At 42.9% G+C, this 12,348-nt stretch overlaps 1 long non-coding RNA gene across 1 annotated transcript; it reads right to left on the minus strand.

Annotated features, from left to right (window-relative positions):
• Nucleotides 1-931: 931 nt before the first annotated feature.
• LOC137555998 (uncharacterized) lies at nt 932-8,517 on the minus strand. Its single transcript, XR_011028667.1, has 3 exons — nt 8,495-8,517; nt 6,581-6,697; nt 932-1,100 (listed from the first exon to the last, which is right to left on the minus strand). It is a non-coding gene; the product is annotated as an uncharacterized lncRNA (long non-coding RNA).
• Nucleotides 8,518-12,348: the final 3,831 nt, after the last annotated feature.

The following is a 12,348-nucleotide window of genomic DNA, read 5'->3' on the forward strand; positions in this document are numbered from 1 at the left end:
GCAAAATAAAGGAATTCTGATAAATATCTGACATATGACCAACCCACCAATATGAATTCCGCAATCCTTGTTCAGCACATCACTTCTGCCACAAAGGCAGGATGATGGAGACCGCAGAGAGCCTCTCAGAGTGGGGTGAAGCAACATGAGACATTGTTGGAGGTGAAAACAGGGCACACGGGTATGGAAAAAAGGCACAGAAGGGAACAGAAGGAAGCATAGAGTGGGACAGAAGGAGACACAGGGGATAGAAGGATACACAGAGGGTGCTCATAACAAGGCGCAGGGGGACAAAAGAAAGCACAGAGCAGGGTATAGAAGGAGGAAGTAAAAAAGGGAGCACATTGGTCAGGAAAGGGCACAGGGGCACAATACGAGTCATTGGAGGCACAGGAAGAAAGCACAATGAGAATTAGAAAAAATAACATATTTAATTTCATGGGCATAAAAATCACAAAGTATATCACAAAAGAAAAAGAGCTTCTATGCCTAGGAAACACAAAAGGTAAAATATTTCCCTGTGCCATAAAGCTATAGGAAACTGCCACACGACAGTGCAATGCTTCTGTTCACATAAAAAGGAACATTAAAAAAAAGTTTCCTCTTTTATCAAGTGGATTTAATTAAGATCTTAATAGCACTGTCTTTCATAATTTGCTGATAATGTACGTACATGTATTGAATTAAATGGCGGTGATAAAAATTCCCAGGGTGGTGTAATTAGTTATGCAATTACATATCAGATACATGTAATTATGCATAGCTGATTTCCAATTAAAACTGACACATCATACTATATTACTGCTTCTCTATTTATAGCGTTAGGAAAATGTTTACTGACTATCATGCTATGAATGGCACTATTGTCACAGAGTGTGTGTGTGTACTTGTTTTTTACTCGTCTTAATGATAAAGATGAATTACTGTTCATTTTGTCATTTCCAGTCCTATCTGAGATTTCAAGTAAAAAAAAAATAACTTGTCCAACTCTACGAGCTTGTTTGAAGGTCTTCTTAGAATAAAATAGCTCTGCAGAGCCCATCCAGTTTTCCAGTATTGAGGCCGGATCTAGATCATCTCAGAGTCATTTACTCTGGAAACTGTAGAAAAACACATTTTATCAATTAAAGTAGCCTGTCAAAAATGAAGGCTTGCAGAATACATCCTCATCTCAAACACCTTTCTACCAAAGAGGAGTATTGAAAGCAACAACAAATGTGTCATAGTTTTCTACCTTGTACCATTATACTTAAAATGATAAAATAAATAACTTAAATAAAAGTTTTGGCTGGGGTCATACTTACCTATTCCATTTATATTTTTTTTGTTTTTTATTATTATTGATCTATTAACCTTCCTGGCGGTAAGCCCGAGCTGAGCTCGGGGTAAGCCGCCGGAAGGCACCGCTCAGGCCCCGCTGGGCCGATTTGCATAATTTTTTTTTTGCTGCACGCAGCTAGCACTTTGCTAGCTGCGTGCAGTGCCCGATCGCTGCCGCTACCCGCCGATCCGCCGCTATCCGTCGCGCCGCAGCCGCCCCCCCCCCCTCAGACCCCGTGCGCTGCCTGGCCAATCAGTGCCAGGCAGCTCTATGGGGTGGATCGGAATCCCCTTTGACGTCACGACGTCGATGACGTCGGTGACGTCATCCCGCCCCGTCGCCATGGCGACGGGGAAGCCCTCCAGGAGATCCCGTTCTTTGAACGGGATCTCCGGATCTCCGATCGCCGGCGGCGATCGGAGGGGCTGGAGGGATGCCGCTGAGCAGCGGCTATCATGTAGCGAGACTTTGTCTCGCTACATGAAAAAAAAAAAAAATTTAAAAAAAAGATTTGCTGCCCCCTGGCGATTTTTTTGCAAACCGCCAGGAGGGTTAAGCATCAAGGTATTCCTTGGTGCTGGACAGAGTAAGAAATGAACATGAGGTACATAATAATACAGACAGTAGTATACCCAAAATATAGTGGTTGGTAGATTATGTACAGTAATTTGCTATTGAGTGAATAATAGAAACTCATTCCACTTACATTACAGCCAGCTGGATAGATCTCATGTGGTTCAAGGGCATGATGCATTTTAAGTAATATGGTAAGTACAGTTACACCTAAGCTTTCAAAAATCACAGAGATACGATACTCCCTAAAAATCCAAGGTGTCTGAAATCACAATAGGTTTTCTCTTTTTACATACTATAAAAAATGGCTTTAAAGAGAACCAGAGTTGGTTTTTTTTTTTTTTTTTTTTGGAGGGGAGGCAGATGAGACACAGAGGCATGTTTTTTGCCTCGTGACAATGCCTCTAGGTCCCTACACCGCCGCTCTCTGACACCCCCCCCCCCCCACCCTGCGCTATAGCCCCCGAGATTATCGACATAATTTTGTAGCTATCTCGAAGGTAAACATGCGGGAGAGGGATTCCCTGTTCAAAATGCCCACAAGGGGCATTCCTGCAGTGTTTCCTGAATTTCCATTGGGCACTGCTCTCTCTCCCTGGTCGTGCCCCCCACCGCTCCCCACATCCCCGCATGCTGTGAATTAGAGAAGAATCTCTCATTCTAGCATCACGACTCAGAGGTCACGAAAGTGAAAGTGGGCCAATACAGCCCATAGGAACAGTGGGGAGTGGCGGTTTTGGAGGCTACCTGGTCCGCTCAGCCTCCCAGATCAGGTAGCCTGGGTTTTTTTTTTTATTTCATGAGCTTACCCCAGACTCTCTTTAAATGAAAAAACAATGAACATTGTACTCTTTAAAAATACAACAGAAGTAGATGTGCCTGGCACTCAGTAGTGGGGGTGGAAATTGGTCCCTGCACCTTTTAGAAAGCAACTCCGTCTATTAAGCTTCACTGCTCGGCAATATGTGTAGAGGCGTGCATCCGGGCCAACATGGGCAACTGAAGATATGTAGTACATATGAGGCGGTCCGTGCACTGCGTCTTTAAATCACATTTATTGTCCAAGGTTATCACCAGCAGACATTGACATTGTATGCGTGTTCACAACATGTATGAAGCGGAACAATCTGACCTGTGTCCGAGACGGATGCGGGGGTGTGACCAGGGGATGAGAGGACGGCACAACAGCCGTTTCACGCCGGTGTGGCGCTTGCTCACGTGCGTATGTCCTTGGGCAATGGCGGCGCGTTCGGACCTCTGTGATGTAGACAAGAGGCCCCGCCCACCGCGTTCGCCATTGGTCCGCGGAACTGTGATGCGATAGTGACTGGGCTAAAGGGGAGGGGACGGGCCGTGTCATGTGACGTGTCATGTGTGTCCTGTGAGTGACAGGGGAAACTCTTCTACTTTGGACCAATGGTTGTGCAGGGGGGAGGATCGCCTTAATACGGCGAATACAACAAGACTGCGTTACATAACCACCATTGTGCACACTGCAATAAACATTTGTCAAGGAACATTGGCGTGTTAGAAACTGTGCTGACACATTATTAACTTAAAATAAAGCTTTAAACCATGTGATATTGAGAAAAGTGATCCATTATAAAAGGGTAAAGTCCATCCCATCTATACACATTCCTATGATTGCACCTATACCCCATGATTCTTTTGATGTCTGCTGACATAAGAACCCTCTTAGTTTACCTTTATTGAATACTATAGATTAAAAAGGAATAAGACCACCTCAATTCCCATTCTAAAATCAACATGCAGTTTGGGAGGCGCATGGAGAGAAGGACACAAAAAATCAGCAGGGGACCCCCGAAAACAAAAGGGCTGCCTAAAACCCACCCAAACCTAAAAGCCCTATCGAGGGCTATTTTGTCCCCTACCCTTGTGTTTAATCCTACCAGGGTACCGGGGTGAGAGCCAGGGTGGCATAAAGTGCGTTCCCCCAATGCTCACTAGAAAAAGTAAGCTGGGAGCGTAATTATACAGCAAGAAAGGGGGGAGGGGAAAATCCAAAGGATCCCCAGAGATTGGTGTGGCGTCCAAGCGGTGCACGCCCAACCCCCAGGGGTAGGACAGGGGTACACCGGGCACGACAGTGCAGACAGGGAGGAATTCGTGCATTAGGGGGGACGATCACCGGGGCAACTTCATCCCCCCCCGGTGACGTCCTTTCCTCCCTATTTTATATGCAGGAAAAGGTGGCACTACCATCAATATATTGGTGGCAATATCTGTCCACTCTCATCCCTGTATTGCACCTGTCACCCGGCTGCCCCCATGTAATCCATATCCCCCAAGTGGGTACCCGTGCACCGCGGGCGCCACCTTCGAGTACAAATCAGGAATGGAGATAGTTGCAGCTGAAAACAAAGGATGGAGACCCGAAGGGGAGAAAAAGCCCACGAAGGGGCGAGAAAATAAAGAACGGAGACAGACGAGTGGGCAGGAAGCGGGGCAAAACCTTAAGGGGGGGCACCCCTATCGGGGTTAAATACCGAATGGACAGAAACCTGTCCATGGGTAAATGTTGAAAAGGCAAAGGGGGGGGGGGGGGGTTGTTTCGAGAAGGGACGGGAAAGGGGGGGGGGGGAGGGGCCCAAGGGGGAGGAACAGACACAAGGGTCTACCCACCAGGACCCACTTGGTCCCAGGTGGGAAGTTGCACTAAGTTCTAAGGGTCCAGGAAGCAGGACAGTTCTAGCCTGTCATTGAGGCCTAATGGCCCCATTGCCTCCGTACGTAGAATCACCCGGGATTCTCGTCGGGTGAGCTCCTGATCCCTATTTCCTCCCCTCCTCGAATTTGTGACATGCAAAAGTCCTGCAAATCTCAGGCACTTTGCTTTACCTTCGTGGGCCTGTCTGACATGATCAATCAGGCGTGGGCACCCCTTCCCAGATTTTATGGATTTGAAATGCTCCCCCACTCTCTCTTTGAGGGGCCTGGTGGTTTTGCCCACATAAAAGAATTGACAGGGACAAAAGATGACATAGGAGACAAACCTGGTCTGGCACGTTATGAATGCTCTTACCTCCCACTGCACTCCCCCCATTCTGAGGTTGGTGCCCTCCATCATCCGTGGACAATATTTACATCTGCCGCATTTGTGGTTCCCCTTGGGGCGTCTATTGCTTAGCCAATTAGATGGTGGAATCGAGCGGTACTCACTCCGTGTCAGGATATCCCCTAAGGTTGGAGCCCTTCTATATACCACACGTGGCGGGTCAGGAAAGATCTTATGTAGTGTGGGGTCCCTAATTATAAGTGACCAATTCTTCTTTATAACTTGGGATAACCTTTTGGCCATGGGGGTATAATCAAACGTGCAAGTGAAAGAACCGCCTGCATCGGGTTTGGGTCGCCTAGTTAGGAGGGTGGACCTGCTCTTTTCTCTAGCCCTAACCTTTGCTGCTTCGAGGGCAACACCATCATAGTCCCTTGCCCGCAGGCATGCAGTAAGTTCCCCTGCTTGCTTCTCAAATGAACCTAAATCGGTGTTGTTGCGTCTAAGGCGCAAGTACTGGCCGTATGGCAGGGATGCCCTCACGTGTTCAGGATGGTAGCTGCTTCTATGCAGCAGTGAATTGACAGCCGTGGACTTTCTAAAGCCCTCACAAATCAACTTGGCCCCATCTGGTTTGATCATCAAATCCAAAAAGCACGCCCCCCTGTCATTGATTTCGGATGTAAAGCGCATGTTGATCCTGTTCACATTGAGGTGCTCTATGAACTCCCCAAATTCCTGAAGGCCTCCCTGCCACACAACCAGCACATCGTCCACGTAGCGTGACCATGTTTTAATGTTCCCTTGGAAGGGATTGGATGGATTAAACACGTAATCCTCCTCCCAGGCCCCCAAAAAGAGCCCCGCATAGGTACATGCCACAGAGGTTCCCATGGCCGTCCCGGAAGTCTGGTGGTACCATCCTCCGTCAAACATAAACGCATTATGCGTTAGGACGAACCTAAGACATTCACACAGGTAATCTTTGTAACCCGTGTCTTTATTGGTCCTATCCAGGAACCTACGGACCGCCTTGATGCCCTCCTCGTGGGGTATCCGGCTGTAAAGGCTTTCGACATCGATCGTGGCCAATCTGTATCCAGGTTGCCACACCACGTTTTCGGCAACGTTAATTGCGTCCAACGTGTCAGCCAGATAGGTTGGAACTCCCATGAGGAGGGGGCGCAACAGATGGTCCAAGAAGCGGGAAAGCCGTTCCGTGAGGGACCCACACCCGGAGACTATAGGTCTCCCCGGTGGGTTCTCCATGGATTTGTGCAGCTTAGGAAGATGGTACCACACAGGGTATCGGGGGGACACGGGTAGAAGGTCAGTAGCCAACCTCTGTGGCATGTACCCCTGTTCGACCCCTCGCCTTAACAATGTGCGAAGGGCCGACTGGTATTTTATGGTTGGGTTGTGACCCAAACGTTCATAAAATTCCCGGTTTTCCAGCTGCCTGTAAGCTTCCCGTGTGTAGGTCTCACCAGTCATGATGACCACGTTTCCCCCCTTATCCGCCTGTTTCACCACCAGGTCGCGGCGAGACCTGAGCCATCTAATGGCCCTCCTCTCTGCGCTGTTTAAAAATACATCAGTTATTTTATCTCCTGTAAATACTTGGAGCTAAAGTAGTAAATAAACATGACAGTAGGGGCTTTCTTCTGTACCTGTCTCTTTGTGGCTTCAATAAAAGAAGAATTCTTGTGGAGTGCCAGAGTCCGCGCTTTTCTTTCAGAACAGTAAATAAACATTTGTCAGCTGCCTAGATGGCATTTGCCAGTTGCCTGGATGGGATGTGGAAAGCAGTTGATGTCATTTCATTTGAATGTAAATAGTCATAAGATTGTGTAAAAGGACTAAAAAATATGTTACTATATAAAATATCTAATACATTTTGTGGACTAAATCTAAAGTTAGCTTTAATCTTCTACCTTATGTAACAATAAGGTAGCTTCCTCTATATAAAAGTGACTTTAAAAGTAAGCTTTAAAAAGAATGTTTGAAATTCCTGAATCCTTCCTGTGAAAAAGGAAGAATTTGTTGCTATGGCATTTGGGGGGCAGCCGAGGATAGTGTAGTGTAGTGCAGTGTAACTGGTGGGGTAGCAGAGGTTAGTGTAGTGTAGTGCAGTGTAACTGGTGGGGCAGCAGAGGTTAGTGTAGTGTAGTGCAGTGCAACTGGTGGGGCAGCAGAGGTTAGTGTAGTGTAGCTGGGCAGTGTAGCTTAGATAGAGTAGCTTAGAGACAGTTGTGGTTGAGGGGGGGTGTAGAGGTCCATAAGGCACCCCCGAACTATAGATACACTAGGCTTCGGTTTTTTGTTTTCCCTGATTCTTGCCCTCTAAACCTAGTTGCATCTAAACCTAGTCCAGAGTGTCTCATATGCCGAAAAATATAGTATTTGCAAGTTGAATTCCCTGAAAACAACCAGAGCAATCAGTAACAGTAATAAGAATAATTGTATTTAGTGTGATAGTTACTGTTAATAAGAACATACAGAATATCATATATTAAATGCATGACTTTTTGTCTAATGGTTTGCCACTAGGGAGCATATACTCATCATTTTAGATGAGTCATTTCAAATGATTTAAATGCATTTATCTTCTATTTAAATTCTAGCTATTAAATAATTACTGTACATGCATAATTTTCCTCCATTTCTATTGAAACACTTCCCTTATCAGTTAAGCACAAATGGGTCTTGTCAGCAGGATATGCCAGGACAAGAGAACGGAAATATGGCAGCGAAAAATCATGGGATGCATGTCTGTGCACCGGGTGATAAGGTAAGAAAAAACTGAACACGTGTGCATTCTAAATTAATTTCTATACTGTCAAAATATCCATCCTGCTTGAATCAGTTCAGAATATGCATTTACTAAAAATAAGATTAATGCTGAGCTGAATTAAAAGGAATTTATTACATGTATTATTATTATTATTATTATTATTATTATTATTATTATTATTATTTATAAAAGGAATTTATTATTTATTTATTATTACTATTTATTAGAGGTTAGCTACTTGCAGACTTGATATGGGAGTTGGATGTTCTGAGCACAATCCATTATATCCCCCTCTTTGCAACTAGTTCTGCTACACATTCATGTTTGAATCACAGAGTTCAGCTTGTCCAAATGCATGTAGTTTCCTATGGAGAGGAGATTGCAGAAGCAGAGGACACTTCGTGTCTTATCTTGGGAGAACAGTGACTGTCTGGTGAAAATATGACTAATCATATTTTTATCATCCACTGACATACACACCAGCTAAAGAAGAATAAATCAGCTGCAAAAGGGTGGAAAGGGGTGTTGACAATCACTCCCTACACAGGGTCTCACAATTTATTATCTCCAATATAAAATAAAAACATCATAAAGTCCATACCAGAGGCACACTTTGAAGTATAAAATGATACATGTGCCCAGGTATTTAATGTCTTAAAAATGTATCAATATAAATGAATGAAATGATCATTAACAGCATATAGTAAACTAGTAGGTGGAGGCACCTAGAATGTTTGCATAAGGTATACTTTATATGAAAAATAATACATAAATGAACAAGGTATCTTACCTCTTTCAGATGTACAACCTAGACAGAAAGGAGGGTTTTGATTAGGTAAGGTTTTTATTCAAGCATGTTTTTATTTTTTTTAATAAAATGCATTTCACAGGTCTCTGCGCGCTTCCTCAGGTCAATAAAAGTACCTGCAGATATTCAGTCAAAATCATGGGCACCCAAAAAAAATTGAATTAGAAGCCAGAACACTTGTATCTAGCTGAAGAAATGCTCCAGATAATAGACTTCTGCTGTAATGTTTGGTTGAAGTGACCTCTATCAATAAAAGTAGCATGTACCTGTGCTGATCATAAAGGGCAACAAGAGGGGGAAGCATCTGCCTGACCTTCATCCATCCCCACGCTTCCCAGCATCCTCTCCCCTCCAAACTTTTGCAGTAGAAGAGTGACTGAGAAAGTATGACTCACTCTCCTGGCTCCTGTAACAATGGACTTTCTCCACCGACTCTCACTTGTGCCATCTGCCTCTTCTGTTGGACATTAACTGGGCCTCAGCTTGATGAACTCATTATTCATGAACCGGTACATACTGACACTAGAGGGTGGCAGAACAAGTGAAGATGTCTGCCACCACCAAGATGGAGAAGAGAAATATGTGGTCTTCCCTGGCTTTGATTAGCAGAATGGAAGTTCCATATTATAATGGAGATGTGTGTGCTACACATAATACCTACCACACACAAAACAGACAAACTTCAGTTTGATCCAATTTACTTTTTCTCCTAAGTTTTCTCCTTGGTGTTGTTTCACATCTTTTTAATAAAATGCCTTTTAAGCCACCAGCAAGCTAAAAAATACTTCAAATTATTTGGACAGTACTTTTCAAATACTTATTGGTACTTTTTCGATTCAAGAGAGCCGAAAAGTTAGTGTAAACAGAAGAGGAAATTGATCTCCTATGAGAAAACTTAAGAGAAAAATGCAATTGGATCGGGCTCGAATGGCCAGTGCTCAAGTTGAACTTATTAAAATCCCGAAGCTAAATACAAAGTCTACTGCTATCCCTAATAACATAGATGTGTGTCTGCAGACAGGGATTTGCACCACTTTCTGAATCACTGGGCAAGTAGGAACACAAATTGGCCATAAATGATGCAATCTTTCAAACAATAAATGGATTTAAAGATAGAATGTGAGTTCTATGATTGTAGGTGTAATCTCAAGTGAAAGATCATTCTGTTAAGCAACTGTAATTTTCTATTTATTCAAATATATTTTCTGGAGAGAAATGAACAATTAACAGATCATCTAATGTTGTAGAGAAAATTTGTATTTGACTGGTTAATTTATTTGATTGTATTGTCAAGCTGATTATTCTGCTGTTTTTTATATAGCTACAGTGACACAACAGAGTGGAAAATTTCCCTGTCTACAGAGGAGATGTGCTACCTGAAAGTTCATCTATGCATTTATCACATGGCAGGCACAGATTTTGTGGTAAATTTGTTTAATTAACATTATTATGAATGCTAATTAGCAAGAAAGAACCCAGTAAATTAGCTTACAAGTTATCTAGGGTTTGTATTTCAAGCATTTGTTTGGTAATTGTGCAGAGTATATTTTCTTTGCTTAATAGAGAAAACTCAGAATGTTCACATTGATTGTTTACTTGAGATATGTGAAACAGTTCTTGCCCTAGTTTTCAAGAAACTACATTACTTGTTTTCGATGTGCGAGACAATTATTTGTTCAGGCTACCCGGGGATTTTGGGAATATATAACCCAGCAGAAGATAACACAGTATGAAGAGATATATTGCAGTGCTATATTATTTCCCACAAATAATGGACTCTTAAGAAAATTATCAGGTTTATAGTATCCACTTTTCTGTAAAATTACCGAGTTGGTTGAAAAAAGAATAGCACACTTTAAATAACCTTTATAAATATTTCCTGTAAATCAAAGGTCATTATTATATAATCTAAACTGTACAGGCAAAAAAAAAATTAAAATAAAACATCGAACACAACCATGGCAGTAGATGCAAAGAAACAATAAAGAAACACTTATTAGTCACCCCTTAATGCTCCTTAGTCTGAAGTTCCAAGACAGTGCCATACTTTTTTCTCTCCACCTCGGCTGAATTCTCCCCTGGGAAAAAACTAACAAATAAAAGTTGCCAAAGTTTCTTTTCACTTCTAAAGAATGCATTTCCTCCAGGAATGAACTAACAATTGTTGGGGCCTTCTAACAATAGTCACACACCACTATTTATCTCACCTGATTTTGAGGAAAGCACATCAACATAATGCTGCACAGGATTTGCTAAAAACTGAACTCAAACATATGGGGCCATATACAATTCACTTTTTCACCTGAGTTTTCTCCTAGGAGATCATTTTTCATCTTCGATTTAAAATAATTTCCCAGCACTTTTCACCAAAAAAAATACAAAAAAGTAGGTGAAAAAGTACTATCAAAATTAGTTTGAGTATTTTCTTGCTTGTTGATCGTTTAAAGGGCATTTTATTGACAAGTTTAAAAATATTTCCTAGGAAAAAAGGTGAATTGCATATGGCCCATAATGTCCATCTCTAATAAGTGAAATCAATAAACGTTTTGAAGGTTCTTTTGAACAAGCAGGTTTGTTAGGTCAAGGACTGAAAGAAAGAGTAGGTTTATAATCTGCCCACCATTGGAACAATTATTGTTGTAGTTTAATCCAATTTCCTGTGTAAGGGAAGTGTGATCGAGATATCAGGCACAATGGCCTCATTCAATTAACTATTTATCCTAAGTTTTCTCCTAGGTGATATTTTTACACCTTTTCAATGAAATGCCTTTTAAACCACCAGCCAGCAAAAAAAATAATAAAATAAATAAATACCAAGACCCATACTCATATTATTGTTTAAAATAACTTTTCAGCACTCTGCAATTAAAAATGTATTTTTTTAAAGGCACAGTATAGATAGCCAGATGTACCTATTTATTAGCCCCCCTCCCATAAAGATAGCCAGATGCTCCCCCTTTATTACCCCCACCATCAGTATAGCTAGCCAGATGTGCACCTTTATCTGCCTAGATAGGCAGATTTGCCCCTTTATTAGCCCTGTATAGATAGCCAGATTTGCCCCTCTATTAGCCCTCCTATAGACATCCAGATATGCCCCTTCATTAGCCGCCTCCCTCTATAGCCAGATGTGCAATTTATTTGCTCTTCACATATGTGCCCCATTATTACCCCCAGTATGGATAGTAAAAAACTGTATCACTCAGTCTACAATAAACACATATCATTTTATTGAATCTGCATACAAAATCCCCCCATTTACCCCCATGAAAAACGAGCCTCTGAGTGTATATTAACCTGGCATACACAGCCGGCCATGTCACTCACACTGCACTCACATGCACCCCACACACTCAGATATTGCACTCCCGGGCGTAATTCCAATAGCAATAGCAATGTTCCTCTGCCATGTGTGGGCTATAGCCTCAGATCCGAATTGCGTAGATACTGCTGTATATGGCAAATAATGAATTGTCCCAGTTTATTCCAGGTCAGCAATTCACGTTTTTACAAACAGTTTATGCACTCTATATGCAGATATGTTCAAGGATGGGCTCAGGGGGAGTGGAGATAGATGCGCAGCGGGTGACGTCACTCCGGCTCGCTTCCGTAACTAGTCTCAGAAGCGAGCCAGAGTGACGTCACCGGCTGCGCGTCTTGACAGCGCATGGATCCGTCTTATTTAGAGTGTGCATAAGAGCTGAGCTGTAGAGGTTTGCGTGGAGGTGGTGAGAGCCCTCCAGTTCTTGCTGAACGCTGCTTTGCTGAACTATGCTGACTTATGCTTGCTGTGTGGAACATTAATCGGACTAACACCTGGGGGCCCCCAATGCATG

The sequence above is a fragment of the Hyperolius riggenbachi genome, chromosome 1, assembly GCF_040937935.1.
Source record: "Hyperolius riggenbachi isolate aHypRig1 chromosome 1, aHypRig1.pri, whole genome shotgun sequence".
Lineage (NCBI taxonomy): Eukaryota > Metazoa > Chordata > Amphibia > Anura > Hyperoliidae > Hyperolius > Hyperolius riggenbachi.